Source organism: Bemisia tabaci, chromosome 2 (genome assembly GCF_918797505.1).
Source record: "Bemisia tabaci chromosome 2, PGI_BMITA_v3".
NCBI lineage: Eukaryota > Metazoa > Arthropoda > Insecta > Hemiptera > Aleyrodidae > Bemisia > Bemisia tabaci.
The window spans coordinates 24,592,618-24,606,227 of record NC_092794.1 but is presented as its reverse complement, the minus strand read 5'-3'; positions in this window follow the sequence as shown (position 1 = coordinate 24,606,227).

The following is a 13,610-nucleotide window of genomic DNA, read 5'->3' as shown; positions in this document are numbered from 1 at the left end:
TCAGTTAGGTGATATTTATCGTTAGCCCTCGATACGCCCTTCGATGATGAGAGGGACGAAGGCACTAAGAAAGTCCCTTCGGCTGCAAAACTTTCGTTCCTCCATTCCAGTGGTTCCACTGTCTTGAGCTTCCAGTCGATCCTTGGCGGGGCACGAAAGTCGCGAATAGCAGACCCGGACGAGGGTTGGAGGGGGGGGGGGGGGGGGTGCTCGCCTATTGTTGAACACGCCGTCACTTGTAATGCACCTGCTTTTAATGCCAGCCTCGGATTCGGATCCAGGGTCTCGGCGCAGGGCGGGAGTCGCAAATCGCCAGTCGCAAGTGTCACCGAGGAATTTTCCGCCTATCAGCCGAGGATGGGCCTCCGCGCGGGGCTCGAACCCAAGTCGCGGCGACGCGAATTCGTCACGTTCCGCGCCCGTCGCACAACCGGCCCCGGAAATCGGGTTTCCCGGACTCGACTCTCCGACACCGCGCGACTGGGCCAAGAGTCCTGAGGGAACGCTCGTGAAAAATCATAGGCAGTTCGTAGCTTCCCTCACGAACGAACACTGAAAAAAAATTCTCGGCGTTTTTACCAAGGTCCGTCGGTACCTTTACCATCTCACTTTTTTTTACCAATTATTGGTAATTTTACCAAGACAGACTGGTAAGCTTACCTAAAAACCGGTATTTTTACTGTTTTTTTTTTCAGGTAAGAATACCACTTTTGTTGGTAATCAATTCCCGGTAACTTTGCCATTTCATCTCGGTAATTCTACCACTGTCGATAAAAAATATTAGAGTTTTTACCAAGGTCCAGTAAAATTACCGAGAAAGTTCAATAATTTTACCAAGATTTCTCGGTAAAATTACCAATTCCATAAATGGTAATTTTACCAAGAAAAAACTGGGATCAAATAGGACCCTGAATTCTTGGTAATTTTACCCTTTTCTTAGTAAATACACCGAGATTTTTTTTCAGTGTGCGACTCCCCGACACCGCCGCGATTGGACCAAGAGTCGGGAGGGAACGCTCGTGAAAAACGGCAGTTCGTAGCTTCCCTCACGAAAGAACGTAACTACAGTTCCATGTTGCCAAACTTCCCCTCGCAAAATGCGTTTTTACCGGAAGAATCTTGGGCGATTTTAACTGAAGATTTACTGATTTTTCTTCCAATCTCACGCAAAAATCAAGAAGAAAGAAAGGGGGAAGGAGAAAAAGAGGGAGAGAAAAAAAGTGCTACCTAGAAATATACTGAAATGTTTCAAGATAGAAATATGTAACCAAAGTTTACTAAACCGGTGGTTACTCAGTACCATATAAATAAATAGTCGTTATACACCAAACTAAAATTACTCTAAAGGTGGTATTATTCGTCAATTTCCAACTTTCAAATAATGCACAAATTGTATGCTAAAACTGCTCAAAATTCAATCTGGGATGGGCTATTTTTTTAAAAAATGTCGAGGGAGGCCCCCCAGACCCCCCTTGCCCTGGGGAATGTCTCTCCAGACCCCTCACTCGACATCAGCGAATGCCCCCTCCCCTCCAATTCGCTCTGGATCCAACACTAGGGTCGAGGGGCCTGCCCCTGAAAATTTTGAAAAATTGAGTCGTCTCGGAGTATTAAAGCTTTTCTGCCGAAAAATTGATCCATTCATTATGCAGTGTATTGCTTGCAAAATTTCTCATTTTCCAAAGGGCCGGTCGATTTGTGAGGCGGGCCAGCCCTTTTCCGCCCATGGTCTGATGGCCATTGCGGTCCCTTAAAGAAATGGCCACTGACCCGCAGCAAGAATGAGAGTATGAGACCCCGTGTGCGGGACGGAAGGGACAGAGCTTTGTCGACGGGACTGGTTAGCAGTTAGCCCTGCGTCTTGGCTCCGCAGCGCGGAAGCTCCCCTCTGTTTGTAAACAGCTGCTTGGTGGATTAGTCATGGATAGGAATTCCTCTTTTCCCTCTGCTCCCCCTCCCCTCCTGCACTTGCAGTCATCATTCTGACGGGGGATCATCAACCCCCTCCTGCCTCCCTCCCCGAGGCCGGTGACTTCTCTCCCCCTGACCTTCCAACCCCTCGAGCCTTGTTATTGAATACAGCAATTTTGAATGAATTATCGCACTTAGCGCCCCAGGCAGCCGAGAAATTGCGAGTTTAGGAAATCTTAAAGGGTATCCCAGGATAAGGGCACCAAAATGCCCCTCCTCACGGATTTTGAATTTAATGGTCTAAACCCCTTCAGGAGGTCCTAAAAACATGGTTTTGGGCAATTTTAACCTCCTGACCCCAACCACCCCCCCCTCCAGCCCCGAAAAACCCATTTTTCGGGGAATTTTGGGGTATTTTCACGTTTTATTTCATATCTCCCGCGTTTTTCAATGAAAATGCACCAAAATTTCACCAAATGTACATCAGGGCAATCACATTCTTGGGTAAAAAAATCAAATTTATCGAATTATATTTATACTCCGAAAAAAATTCGTGAAAATCGTAAATTTTCAATTTTTTTCAGATTTTAGCGGTTTTAAAAAAAATGAGGACACATACATTTTTTTTTATTGCTTTAAAATGTAGGCAATATACCCAGTTGTTACCAAAAAAAATTTCAAGCCTTCACGCGTGGTGCGTCCCACCAAAAAAATAGTTTTTTTGGCGCCAAAACGGTCAAAATGGCTCTTTTGGCAACGGTTTACTCGCACGCTATCAAGATAGTAACACTAAAATCTCTAATTTTTGGTTTCAATGTTTCAAGAAGCATGCCCTAGTATCGTCAGAAAAGGTTTCAAGTCGATCGAGTCCTTACGCCCCACGTAAAGTACCGGTTTTTGGCGCCAAAATGGTCAACATTCCTATTTCAGAAGAGGTTACTCGCCGTAGGGTAGCCCTTACTTTTGACTTTACGGAATTTAAAGTGCAGAGCCCTGCAAATGGTTTCATTTGATGAGAAAATAATTGGGAAAAAATAAAAATGGAGAAAAAAATATTTTAAAACGCGCCTCAAAGAGCCTAAAGTTCCGAGCGTGGCGTGCGAAGACGCGTTTTTTGTCATTTTGCGAATTTTTTTCCTCCCGTTGAAATGTTTCTACGGCTTTGAAATTTTTGTAGGTAACATACTTTTTAGAGTACTTTACGAGAAAAATAATGAAATTTACCTCGCCCATCACACATCATGCGATTTCGTCGATTGTTCATAAACATTCTCCCGGCACAGTTTGCCTGAACGAGTTTTGGCAGCCAAACGAGGCCACTTTGAAGGGGAAATGGGGTATTTTAAAAGTAGCGAGGTAAATGTTGTTATTTTTTTCGTGAATTACTATAAAATATGTGATACCAACTGCAGAAAATTTCAAAACCGAAGCAACAATTTAAAGGTGGAAAAAAGACACGCCGCGCGCCGTGCGGGTAGATTGTAAGGGAAAATCGGCAAAATCGCACGACATGGCCTCTTTGATGAGGTAAAAAAGGCATTTTAAATTAGGCGAGGTAAATTTCATTATTTTTCTCGTAAAGTACTCTAAAAAGTATGTTACCTACAAAAATTTCAAAGCCGTAGAAACATTTCAACGGGAGGGAAAAAATTCGCAAAATGACAAAAAACGCGTCTTCGCACGCCACGCTCGGAACTTTAGGCTCTTTGAGGCGCGTTTTAAAATATTTTTTTCTCCATTTTTATTTTTTCCCAGTTATTTTCTCATCAAATGAAACCATTTGCAGGGCTCTGCACTTTAAATTCCGTAAAGTCAAAAGTAAGGGCTACCCTACGGCGAGTAACCTCTTCTGAAATAGGAATGTTGACCATTTTGGCGCCAAAAACCGGTACTTTACGTGGGGCGTAAGGACTCGATCGACTTGAAACCTTTTCTGACGATACTAGGGCATGCTTCTTGAAACATTGAAACCAAAAATTAGAGATTTTAGTGTTACTATCTTGATAGCGTGCGAGTAAACCGTTGCCAAAAGAGCCATTTTGACCGTTTTGGCGCCAAAAAAACTATTTTTTTGGTGGGACGCACCACGCGTGAAGGCTTGAAATTTTTTTTGGTAACAACTGGGTATATTGCCTACATTTTAAAGCAATAAAAAAAAATGTATGTGTCCTCATTTTTTTTAAAACCGCTAAAATCTGAAAAAAATTGAAAATTTACGATTTTCACGAATTTTTTTCGGAGTATAAATATAATTCGATAAATTTGATTTTTTTACCCAAGAATGTGATTGCCCTGATGTACATTTGGTGAAATTTTGGTGCATTTTCATTGAAAAACGCGGGAGATATGAAATAAAACGTGAAAATACCCCAAAATTCCCCGAAAAATGGGTTTTTCGGGGCTGGAGGGGGGGTGGTTGGGGTCAGGAGGTTAAAATTGCCCAAAACCATGTTTTTAGGACCTCCTGAAGGGGTTTAGACCATTAAATTCAAAATCCGTGAGGAGGGGCATTTTGGTGCCCTTATCCTGGGATACCCTTTCACGCCGTTTTCTCAGCGGATTCACTCTCGGCTCCGCGCTGAGCCAGGGTTGCTTCCAGTGTTGGGGGTGAATATTGAAAAGCACGTATACGGTCGAAGTATCTTAAAAACCATGCGCTGTTTAAAAATTTCCGCCGTCATTTTATTTTTTTAGCAGAGAAATTGTGTGGCACTATTTACGTTTATTGCCGAACACGCGTGATCAAACGAGAAGTTTCCCCAAGGATGTGCCCATACCTACGTAACTATTTAAGTATTAAAGACAAGTTAAAAAAAAAAAAAAAAAAAACTGCGATTTTTGCCAGAAACCGAGAAACCAACGGTCATTATTTTGAGCAAAAAAAATAGGGGTAACTTTTCCGTTTATTCGCTTTTTGACTGAAACCTCACAGGCTGGGCTCTCCGCTGGAATATTACGTTCATCTTATAGGAAAGGGACCTATATTGATTTCGCATGTTATGTGATATTCTCTGCATGTTTTAGTGATTTCATCTACACTGGAAAAAAAATTGGTAGAATTTACCATTCCTTCACGCTGTATTCCACACAGCGTGAATTCTAAGTCGATTCTGCCAGAGGAATGGTTACCTGTCCCAGTCAGTCCGCAATATTTTAAAAACATTTTAAAAATATTTTCATTATTGCTATTAAAATATCCTCTGAAAAATATTGATACAACTTTTTTAAAATAGTTTTAAAAAATATTTTTGAAAAAGTTTTAAATAACATTGCTAAAAAAGGACCCTACAACAAAACGGCCAAATCGGCCTAAACACGGAATCGTACGATTTTCTCAGGGATGATAGAGGGTCTTCCCAGACACTCAAAACTGGTCATATTTTTTGCCTAACCCCCAGGGAAAAGGGGGGAGAGGGGGTCAAAGTCAAAACCTTTAAATTAGCATAACTTCTCAACGGTTTGTCGTAGAAAGATGATCTTGGTGTCAAAATTTCCAGAAAAATGAGAGCTTTCAGAATGTATGTATGAAATTAATAAAATTTTAAAATTTGACCCACTTTTGGGGCATTTTACAAGGTCCCCCTTTCGTAAATTTTCGTTTTTTGAGATTTTCGGTTGTTCGGTTCGCACGGATTAAAACAAAAACAATTTCAAATGAAAGTAGAGCGTTTAAGCTTTAAAACAAGCCCAAGATGATCTTGGGGAAACGATTAGAAGCGGAGTTATGAGTCTTCAAAGTTGACGCGGCGCGCGGGAACCTTGTATGTTCCGAGTCTCAAGGTCACCTGCGCGCCCCGGATTGCCTGCAGGTTGCAAGTTTTTGTGTTTTTATGCTTCTGTAGGTCATTTTTAATGTAAATCATTCAATGAAGATAGTTTAATCAGAATTTTTTAATTTTACACAATGGGCCTTCGGCGAGGTACACCACATTAACGTCAAAAAATTTTAACTGCGTTTCAAATAGCCCCCTCAAGAATAACTGAGACTTGTTTTGAAGCTCAAAGCTCGTCTGCTTCTACGAGAAACTATTTGGCTTTACCAAGTGAGTTCCGTCAAGCGCTGTAGCTTATAGCTCAATTAAAAAATTTTAAAATTAGGGGTACCCCAAAATTTGGCATCAATGGGTTATAATTTCTAAATGGTTCAGTTCTGTATGGAGCATATGTATATTTGAACTGAGGGTCCATGGTTTCTTCTAAATTATAAGAGCAGAATCGTCATCGTCAGCAAATGTTTAATGAGGTATGATGGACATAATGGTTGATACTCTAAGCCCCCTCTCGCTCCTCCCGTAAAATTAAAAAATTTCGATTATTCTATCTTCATTGAATGATTTACATTAAAAATGACCTACAGAAGCATAAAAACACAAAAACTTGCAACCTGCAGGCAATCCGGGGCGCGCAGGTGACCTTGAGACTCGGAACAGACAAGGTTCCCGCGCGCCGCGTCAACTTTGAAGACTCATAACTCCGCTTCTAATCGTTTCCCCAAGATCATCTTGGGCTTGTTTTAAAGCTTAAACGCTCTACTTTCATTTGAAATTGTTTTTGTTTTAATCCGTGCGAACCGAACAACCGAAAATCTCAAAAAACGAAAATTTACGAAAGGGGGACCTTGTAAAATGCCCCAAAAGTGGGTCAAATTTTAAAATTTTATTAATTTCATACATACATTCTGAAAGCTCTTATTTTTCTGGAAATTTTGACACCAAGATCATCTTTCTACGACAAACCGTTGAGAAGTTATGCTACTTTAAAGGTTTTGACTTTGACCCCCTCTCCCCCCTTTTCCCTGGGGGTTAGGCAAAAAATATGACCAGTTTTGAGTGTCTGGGAAGACCCTCTATCATCCCTGAGAAAATCGTACGATTCCGTGTTTAGGCCGATTTGGCCGTTTTGTTGTAGGGTCCTTTTGAAAATAATTGGAAAATACTTTTAAAAAATAATTTACATAGCAATATTATAAAAATATTTAATGTAATTATTTATAAAATGAAAGCATAAAAATATTTTTATAATATTGTCACGTAAATAATTTTTAAAAAATATTTTCCAACTATTTTCAAAATATTTCAAACTTTTTAAAGTAATATTTTGAAAATATTTTTCGAAAATATTTTGAAAATATTCAAAAATATTGTCTGTAAACATTTTTAAAATATTAATAAAAAAGTTTTGAAAATATTTTTAAAGTATTTTTTAAAAAATATTTACAAACAATATTTTTGAATTATTTTAAAAATATTTTTTAAAAATATTTTCAAGTCCTTATTTTCAGTTATTATGAGGTGTTATTTACATTAGTGTAAATTTAATGTAAGTACCTATTACGTGAGATCGAAAAAAACAAATAACAGGAACGAGCCGCGCACTGACGCAACGCATGCTATAACAGGCGTGATTTTAACCCGGCCCACCATGAGCTCTCTGTGGCTCAGTGGCTAGAGTGCTCGGCTACCAAACCCGCGGCCCAGGTTCCAGTCCGCACGAGGGCGTCCGGGTGTTTTACGCTCCTAAACGTCGCAGGAATTCAGGTAAGTGGTTTAAAATGTTCAGTACTTGTGTATTTCATGTTTCAAATGTAATAAAATTGCAGTACTATGAAAATGACGAAATTTGCCTGTACTTCCACATCTACTTGACAGAGCGCGCTGAGTATACAGAAGGGAATAGTGTCAATAACCATTGATAGAGCGCGCATGGTATACAAATAGGTAAACATTCCGGTAAAATATTTTCGATAAAATATTTTGAAAATATTTTTAAAATTTTCCTTGAAAATATTTTTAAAATTTTCCTTGAAAATATTTTTAAAATTTTCCTTGGAAATATTTTTAAAATATGTACATGGAGTTAACATGTAGCAATTTTGAAAATATTTTGACAATGTTTTAAAAATAATTACAAAATAATGTCAAAAATGTTTTAAAAATGTTTTAAAAATATTGCGGTGCTGACTGGGGTACCAGTATTTAGTAACATTTACCTTTCTTCTGGCAGAATTGACTCTAAATTGACGCTGTGTGGAATACAGCGTGAAGGAATGGTAAATTCTACCAAAATGTTTTTCAGTGTACAGATAAAAACTTAATTTTAAAGTTAAAAGTCGGCAGAAATAGATGCCAATTCGTCTAATCTGCAAAAAAGAATCATATTCTCACAAGATTATGTGCACCAACTGCTCGACGGAATTGACGGAAACGATGCACTTATTTCCTTCTTTACTACTTTCACGATACTAATTTTTTTGCAAATAAGGTGAATTTATTTAGCACATTTTTAATGTATTTATACTTATTTAGCGGTATCGTTCAGTCCATTTAATTTAGACGTACAAGGAAAAAAAATTGCTGATTCAACAATTCAATTGCTAAAAACAGTGAGTGCAATGTTTCAACGCAGATTTTACAACAAAAAAATGCTACTTTAACCACCCCCGTGGTTAAATTAGTTTACAATGTGGTTACAATAGCATTTTTTTTGTTGTAAAATCTGCGTTGAAACATCGCACTCACTGTTTTTAGCAATTGAATTGTTGAATCACCAATTTTTTTTCCCGTGTAGGGGCTGTCCCCTTCGACCACCTGGCGGTCCAACCTTTCGAGGCGCTTTGCGCATCAAGCGTTATGCGCTTTATTCTCATGAATTCATATTACCAAGTGAAATTTGGTAAAATTTTGAAAATTTGGTTGTTACTGTTCTTCTGGGTAAGACGGGAGGAAGGACCTGACAACGTTGAGAAGGTAGCGGGATCGATGGCGCCTGTCCGCGGTGCCCAAGCTAATCCCATCACCCTGTCTGCCGCGCTAAGGAACAACACAGTATGAGCCTTCAGACGTTGCCATATTTCCTCCAAGAAAAATTTATTTTACTGAGAAGATAGTGAATATTTTTCCTCAATTTTTGGAGTCAATTTTTTTCACAATTTAATCTAAATTATCTGAAAACTTCAAGGAAAAATATGCACAACTTTCCTCAAAAATACATGTTTTATACGGGGGAATTTGGCAACTCTGGAATGTTCATACGGCGTTTTTCCCTAGCTCGGCAGTAATCCCGTCACCCTGTCCCGTGGAGTCGATACAAAACTACAAAGTAGGATAATACAACGCAGGTGTTTCCTCATTTCCGCGCCGAGGCGGCGGGTTGATTACAGCGCGCCCAGCGGGAGCCCCCCAAAGCTCCCGTGTCGCTTAACAGGATTAACGCGGGGACAAAACCGGAGTCAGCCCAGATTTGTTTTGCATGAGCAGAATACAAAAAGCCCCCGGTTCCATCCGATGCGAGCCCTGTCAACGCGTCACCAGCTTTATTAACGTAGTCAAACTTGATGACGCGAGAGGACGCAACACGCCCTTCGGAGAAAACAGCTTTGATGAAAAAGCTTGCACCGACACACGGGGACCGGAACAACAGCCATCGGTGATGGCACTTGTTTACGAGAACAGGTTCGCCTCCTCTAATGAAAAAAGGACGGATACAGAGACAATATATTTTGGAGGCCCCGCACCTCTCTCCGCTCTATCGTGTAAAAGTAACTTGCGGAAGTCAATGCTCAGATTCGCATCATGATGACGACAGATGACAAAAAAGATGAGCAATAGGCTTGGTAATCCTAATCCAATTTGCACAAAACGCGCCTGGCGAAGGGTTGGTTCAAATAACTTTCAACGCTTTTTAGACTTTTTGTACTTACTGTAGACCCTGAACGAGAATTTTAGTTCAAGGACAAAAATAATTTTTTCCTTACCGTAGACCATACAAAAAGTGCTAAATCTAAAAGAAAATCAACTTTTGAAGGCGATGTTTTTTAAATTTATCATGAAATTAAAGTCGTCTAGTGGATTCTGACAGCAAAAAATGGTTATGAACATTTTAAACTTTATTTTCCTTGAATTAAAGTGATTGTTCAGAATCTACGCTGAGGACAAAAACTCTAAAAAACACTAAAAGTTATTTGAATCAACCCCAAAGTTCTCATCAAGTTGCTCTTCAATCATCATTATGCGATAAATACCGTTGATCTCTTAATTCAGCCCTTGCCTCACACCTTTTCGATCACATCGCTTAGTTCTTTACTGCGGGGTCTATGAGAGACACTAGAGTCCCTTTATACCCAGAGTAACGACAACTCGATTATCAGCTGACTGGCAGCCGACCTTGGCTGGCCATGGAGGCCGAAACTAGTGCACTCAAACGAACGATATTGGGGGATAAGGATCAGGAATCCTGCGATGTCTGTCACACAGAAACAACAACATCAACAAATTGATCAATTAAAAAGAAAATGAGATTGGTTTGTGAATAATTTCTTAATCTATTTTCATTTTGGACCGATGGCAATAACAATTTACTCTTGATAAACCACAATTAGGTAATATTTTCATTATTCTTGTTCACATACGAGGTACCGCCATCTTGGTGCACTAGTTTCGGCCTCCATGAGCGAGAACCAATCAGAATTGGATTTTTTTTTAGGCCACTTTCAGCCCAATCCTGGCCCAACCAAAAGTGAGTTGTCGTAACTCTGGGTATAAAGGGACTCTAAGAGACACATACCGTCCGTTCCGGGCTCAGAGGCCGAAAGCTCCGGATGCTACACCCGGAACTTTCGGCCTCTGAGCCCGGAACGCGGACAGTATGTCTACATAGCCCGCGTTAGTGCGGCTGCCTCAGCCGGAGTTTTTCAGTGCAAGCAGCCCGCCCTCGAGTCAAAAAAACTTGCTTCCTTCTTTGTCAAACTCGATACGCCAATATTTTAGAGAAACCACACATTTTCGATAAATCTACACTTTCAAGTGCAAGTAGCAAATTGACACGCCTATTTTCCGACTTTCGCAATCGATTTAAGGTGTCGGAAGAAATGCAACAAAGAACGCGTTGTTACGATCACTCGCTCACCCTCGCGTATGAAGCTGACGAGCTTTTGATTGAGTCTAAACTCGCGGAAAGGTGAAAGGCTGTTGGAGTTTTATCGAGGTGGGGAGGAGGGGGCGACTCGAATTATGATAATAATTTCATAATGATTGAGTGGATGTGGATTGAGGAACACCTGTTAGGGACTTCAGGAGTGAGGTAAGCTCGATAATTTCACCGCGGACAAACTTTCACCCCCTCTCCAGGAGCCCCTCCCCTACGTCTCCCCCTGCGTTTGTTCGCTTTTCGTCATGCAAACTCTGTCTCTCCTTGGTTCACTTTTGCCGATTTGTGCGCACAGCTCAAATATCGAGGACATAGAATACATTTCTTTTTGTAACAAACGAAATGGACCAAGACAGGGTAAAATATCTTGCACCATACTGCATGTTTCCGTACGGAGTTTTCTATTCAATCATGATAGTGAACACTTTTAAAATGTCCTATTTGCCTCATAAATAAGAAATCAGGGTTTCCGCTCATTCAAACTTCCCGCTTTTGCCTGAAACCGAAAATCTACTTCTCTTAAATTGGTCACTAAACTAATTTAAGTGCTTTTTTAGATCTTAATAATTAAAAATATTCTAATTATATATAATAATTTTCTCATGATTTTATGATGATTAGACGTATTTCTGCTAAACGAAACTATGGACGACAGTGCTCTATAGACGAGGTGTACTGTAGAAAGCTGCTGAAGAAACAATGAAAAATCCGCAAAAGTGAGCATATTGCGTCCAGTTCTTTTGAATGAAATGTGACACAATAATGGGAATAATATTTCGATTTTTATCGCAAAATTTGGCACAGTTATTCCAGTAGGCCTCGGCACTGCGCAAATATACCCGGTGAAGCACCACTATCTACCTGCTCCCCTGACCTGCTTGCAGTTTATCATATCAATGCAAAAGTTGCCGTTGAGCAAAAAATTCTCAAGTTTTTCAATAAAAGCGAATGTTACTTTTGGAATTTCACTCGTAAAACGTCAACGCTGATCAACAGCGACATCACCCACCGCTTTGATAAAACTGCAACAGCGCAAAGAGATAAGAGACGATTGGTAAGCACCCTTATCCCTTTCACCTGGACAGCTTTAACTCCTCCCGTTTGCTGCAGAGCTAGGGATTTCCATTTTTTTAACCTGACACAGTTTTGTTGATGAAACCTGCCGCTCATTTTTTCGTATTGAGGTTTCTTTAACCTCCGGTAGAGAGTACGAAACTCGCACGGCACGCAGCTCTACCGTGCGCCTTCAGTTTTTTGTGTCTGCAACACGGACATCCATCAGGCAATAGCGTTGCATCAAGGGGTTCTAAACTAATAGCTGATGAATCTCAGCCGCACTGAAAAAAAACGCGATTTTCTTCGATCAAGTAAGATTCAATTTTGACCTATTGCCTTTAACTGGGTAGTTCAATTTTTTATGAGCGAACGTCTGTGCGGATTCCTTCTAAATTTTTAAGAAATTTGCCTCGTACTGTGGAAAAAATTCACTGAAATTTGCACTAAAGTCAGCACAACCGTTTTCATGGAAAAAATTAAACTGCCCCATTAAATTTGGCAATAGCTGATGTGGCTTGGTTCCTTTCTGTTTAACGCGGTCCAATTTTAATGGGCAACATCCGACAATCACATCGATGTTCCACTTCGATCAGCTCATTATGTGAGAATATAGCTGCGCTAACCAATAATAGGGTCGAGGACTGTTGCTGCCCCGACGAAAATGTTGAATCTCCGAGAGTAAAAGTTTCTATTATGGACTGGATACAAGTGGAAGGTCTCTCTATTTGTCTCTTTGTTACCCTCCGACGGTTTCCTCGGAGATTAATATTTGCACGAGTGGGTGTCCGCGGAGTTTATTATTGTGTGTTAACATCTCCCTCAGTCGGTGTTGGAAACAAAAGCGCTTGGCCAGCGTCCGGTGGCAGAAGTTAACCCGTTAATTAGCCCGGCTACAATTAGGGAGTCGCAGAATCGTCGAGAAGTAATTAAAATTCGCCTCCCGCGCCCTGCCGTTGCCAATTTTAAGCGAATTTTCACGACCTAATATGAATCGCATAATGCACGGCGGATTTCGTTTATTTTAACCCAGAGTAACGCGTAGTTCAGTGGAATCCACTTCTGCGGGCTGATTATTGATTACGATAGACAAAGCTATAGACGTAGAGGACATAGGGAGTATGGAGCGATCCTATTGGTTGAAATGGGTGGATCCTATAGACCGAAGGAGAAAATGATGGACTTACTAGTGGGTCTCTTGGGGGTTGCCGTTAGTTAGTGTTACCTATCTCCTTTGTCCATTGCAACCACCCACTTCAACCAATAGGATCCTTCGATATCCCTTTTGTCTTCTTTGTCTATAGCTTTGTCTATCAATTTGCAATAATCAGCCCACTGATGGACTCCTCTTCTTAGGGCTTTATGAATATCACGAACGAACAGATATTATACACTCCTGCTGGTTGCCAAGATCATGAAATGCAATGGAACAGGCAACAAATAGCACGACAGGGGACAAACGGAATAAGAGCGGGAATGTATGAGAGGAATCCGGAAGTGGGTTGACCAAAGATTACGAAAAACGTTGCTAACTATAATCCACCTGCTCGTCTGCGAGATCCAGGACCCGAGATGGCGCATGGCGCAACCTTGGATACAAAGGGACTCTGAGATCTGGCTCTGTCGTGTTACTGAGGAGAGCAATAAGTGCAAAAATGAAGATTTGAGAAAAAGGACCTGGTAGTGTCCAAGCCGAGTGGAGAATTTTATTGGGCGAATCC